Source organism: Hylobates moloch, unplaced genomic scaffold (assembly GCF_009828535.3).
Source record: "Hylobates moloch isolate HMO894 unplaced genomic scaffold, HMol_V3 SCAFFOLD_13, whole genome shotgun sequence".
In the NCBI taxonomy this organism is placed as follows: Eukaryota; Metazoa; Chordata; class Mammalia; order Primates; family Hylobatidae; genus Hylobates; species Hylobates moloch.
Genome location: NW_026652288.1, coordinates 64,378,257 through 64,382,751, shown reverse-complemented (window position 1 = coordinate 64,382,751; position 4,495 = coordinate 64,378,257).

Here is a 4,495-nt window from a genome sequence, read left to right as displayed (position 1 = left end):
CTGGGAAGCCCGGCCTGGAGCTACTCCGGTGCTTTCCCACATGGCCCTCTGTAGCATGCTGTGTCTTCTGCTTCCAGGGGCGCCATCATGAGTAGCAGTAAACTTTTCTCTCAATGGCATTGTCCTCTCAGAATTGTCACTCAGTCACCTTTTGTAAATTAAGACCAGGACACAAATCAGAGCATTAAGAGCTATGCAGTGTATATAACCCTCACATGGTGTCAAAACAAGAGAAAATGGGCCAGGGGTGTTATGAGAGGAGAGTGTTTCAAGAAAGTCATGCATTAAATTTCTATGTAGTCAAAGTAGTGAATTAAGTTATTCCTTTAAAAAGGGTTTTTCTTTAATCTTTTAAAAAATTATAATTATATTATTGTGGTTCTATTTCATTTTTGATAAATCACATGCTTTGATTTCTGTAACAGTCAAGGTAGTGAGAGAACAAGAATGAAGATCATACTTCAGGGAGTGTTGTGGGGTCAGGGGAGGGGGAAGGGACAGCATTAGGAGATATACCTAATGCTAAATGACGAGTTAATGGGTGCAGCACACCAACATGGCACATGGATACATATGTAACAAATCTGCACATTGTGCACATGTACCCTAAAACTTAAAGTATAATAATAATAAAAAAAGAAAAAAAAAGAATGAAGGATTCAGTTAAATTCTTATGCCTTTTTTTTTAAAGTCTCTTTCCCATAGTACTACTGTATGTTAAGCCTTTCTGTATGTTAGAGTCTGGGCTTTCTCTGTTCCCTTGACTGAGACCATTTTACATCCGAGGAGCTGATGAATAAGGCCATGACCCATTAATAGGCAGCCAAAGGAGGATGGTGGCATGACTGAAGGCCTATCTGAGAGATCATTTCCTAAACATTCATGACCTGACTGATAGGGGAGAATAGGATCAGCAATGCTCACACTGTGCTAGGGCAAGTCAGTGTACTCATTAGCAAAGTCTGTACGTGACCGCACTCACCTCTAAAATTCCAGAGTTACACAATTTCCTGTGAAAAAGAAAGCAGCATGGTTATCTGTCCGATTGGTCATAGTCAGAGTGACCCGCTACTTTGTACTTAGAGTCTCCTGCTGTCACAAAGTGAAGGACAGTTCTCGATGATTTCCTAATAATTCTGTTGGCATCGAGTAGGGGTTAAGAGCCAGTTCTCAAGGGTCAGCAAAAAATGAAACTAGAAGGTATATACGGGAATAGTGGCAGTAAATAGAGATTGCATCCTGCCAGACAGAAATAAACAGAAGGGTTATTCTGTAAAGGAGGCTGCTTCCTTGACGTTAGCCACTCACAGTCTCAGAATCATGATTGCCAAATGCAGATAAGATTCACCCAGTCCAGAAATCCTTAAGACGACAAAAAAAGAAAATGTGGAAAATGATGAAAACTTCTGCTACATAACTGTACTCAGGTTACTAAGCTGTTAACTTAGACATATACTAGTTGTTTATAACAAAGATATACCCCGAGATTCTGAGGTAAAAACCTTTTGACAAGCACAGCTAAGAGGACAGGCTGTTTGGTAGTCTAGATTCCTCTCTTTCTTGCAATGCTCTAAGTTTCCTAGGCTTCTTCTGGTGCCCCTCTGCTCCTTCTTGTCTAACCCCAGTCTGTGCTGTTGTGGTGCATTCCTTGAGTGCAGAAAACTCTCAACTGGAACATTATCCAAAGTTCATTTTTAAGTACTGTCTCTGGAATCACTGTAATGAAGTTTGCAGTGCAAAATGACTCTGCCAATGGCTGAGCTTATTAGTTCCCAGTGCCTTCTCCCTCCTATTTTACTGTTTATTTATTTATTATTTATTTTTTTTTTATTTTTTGAGACAGAGTCTTGTTCTGTCACCCAGGCTAGAGTGCAATGGCGTGATCTCGGCTCGCCGCAAGTTCCACCTCCCAGGTTCACGCCATTCTGCTGCCTCAGCCTCCCGAGTAGCTGGGATTACAGGTGCCTGCCACCACGCCTGGCTAATTTTTTTTTTTTGAGTAGCTGGGATTACAGGTGCCTGCCACCACGCCTGGCTAATTTTTTTTTTTTGGGGGGGGATTTTTAGTAGAGACGGAGGTCTCACCGTGTTAGCCAGGATGGTCTCGATCTCCTGACCTCGTGATCCACCTGCCTCGGCCTCCCAAAGTGCTGGGATTACAGGCATGAGCCATTCCGCCCGGCCCCTCTCCCTCCTATTTAAATAATCCTAAGGCTCAGAGAATTCTCCCCACTTCCTGCTACATGCCTTTTGATGAGAAGAGTAACTACCACAAAACAGAACAGAAATATGGACTGCATGACCTTTTTTGCATTACACCATAAAACGTTCACAAGGGCACTGGTCGCAGTGTTACTGTTTAACCATTTCATTTCACCACCAATATGAGGGGTGTGCTATGCATACATTCTGGAACCCTCAGCAACTATTTGAACAGGTTTGTTTGTTGGATGGTTGGTTGGTACAGTTTGCTGAAACAAGTGACTCTGGGCGTGGTTACTGTGCTCTGATCAACATCTTTCCATCCACAAGATTGGGGCTGAGTTTGAGCACTGAGTGAAAAATGAAAAGCAAATGGCTGAGACAGTTGCTGGTTCACATCGCAGCTTCATGCCAATTAGAATAAAAACTGTCCTGGGGGAGGATAAACGGCTGAAAGATGCCCCCCATCTCTGTGGACCGAAAAGCAGCTTCTTGCAAGGCACAGGGTATGGCCAGTGGCATCTGAGCAAGATTTTAGTCCTTCGTCATTCCTCTCAGTGGACAGGACGGCACAATTGTTCAAGGCAGTCCTAGAAGGAGGCCTTGGGGCATCCTGGGCAACATGATTCAGTTTTCTGTACCAAGCCATTTAGTTAAGATTATTACCAGCTGGTGAGAGAAGCTCCTCCACTGTCTGCCTTAACATAGGTCATTTCAATTAACCTGAGATTTTCAGATGAGGAAACTGAAGCTGGGCTTGAAGTATCTTACTTGAGGTCATTTGGTAGCATCAGATTTTGATCTTCACCCTGCTGTTTTCCCTAGCACTCCTTATTCTCCTTCTCTGCTTTATTTTTCTCCATAGCACTCACCACTAATATTGTGTATTTCATTTTTCATTTTTATATTTTCAGTTTCCCCAAGTAGAATGTAAGTTGCATGATGGTAGGTGTTTTGTTCTCTGCTGTATTCCCAGTGAGTAGAACAGAACTTGGCTCATTCAATAATATTTTCTAAATGAAAGAATTGTTCAAATATCGCATGCTTTCTTCTATACCAATCTATTTCAACAAGTAGCCTTTAGCAAATACACAATGTTTTGAGGTATTTGAGAGAAAAAAAAATTATACTAACACAAAGTGTCAACTGTTATCAGGATTTTCTTCAGCTAAAAAAAAAAGCCATTTCATACTTTTAGACATATACTTCCTGACTAAAAACAGGGTTTTAAGAAAAAGCCTTCCACCTTAAAATTCATGTCTACTTCAAAGAGAGAAATTTCAGTCTAATAATAAACTGGGGTACTTTCTATTTACTAAGACTAATCTTTGCCTCTGAAGACAGGTTTAGTTATGGTTTGTTTATTTGATGATTAAAAGAAAGTTATTAGCCCCTGTTAGGCTCTGCTAGTTATTTGCATATAGCAATACAGAATGATCTGGTAAAGTTTTCATGCAGATGTAGTCCAAGCTCATAAAGCAGATAAATTCTTCCAAATTAAATTCTTATTTTTGTTTACTTAAATTTGGCATGCTAGATATCATGTTTCATATCATAAAGCTGCAATTAATCATTTGTTAGACTTTTAGAAATAGTCATGCACCACATAATAATGTTTCAGTCAATGACAAACTACATATGTGATGGTGGTCCCATAAGATTATAATAACATATTTTTACTGTACCTTTTCTATGTTTACAGATGTATAGATACACAAATATCATTGTGTTACAATTGTCTACAGCATTCAGCATAGTTATATACTGTACAGGTTTGTAGCCTAGGAGCAATAGGTTATACCATATAGCCTAGATGTACAGTAGGCTGTATCATCTAAGTTTGTGTAAGTACACTCTATGATAGTCACACAATGACAAAATAGCCTAACAATGCATTTCTCAGAACGTATCCCTGTCATTAAGGACGACTGTAGTAAAAAGCTACATGTTTTGATTCATTTTACATAATCCTTATCCTGATTTACTAAAAGTGCACTGTTTGCAGGACGCTGTGCTGTGACATATTGTCAGAGGAACAAAGGGAGCATTTAGACACGTTCTCTGCCCTCCTGGAATTTACACGATGAATGGAAAAAGGCGCAGTTATGCACACCCTAATGCCTCCAACAATAACTGTTGACTTTTTATTTTCAGTCAGAGAAGCCTGGCAACCAAGAACTGTTTTTTTGGTGGTTTACGAGAACTTAACTGAATTGGAAAATATTTGCTTTAATGAAACAATTTACTCTTGTGCAACACTAAATTGTGTCAATCAAGCAAATAAGGAAGAAAG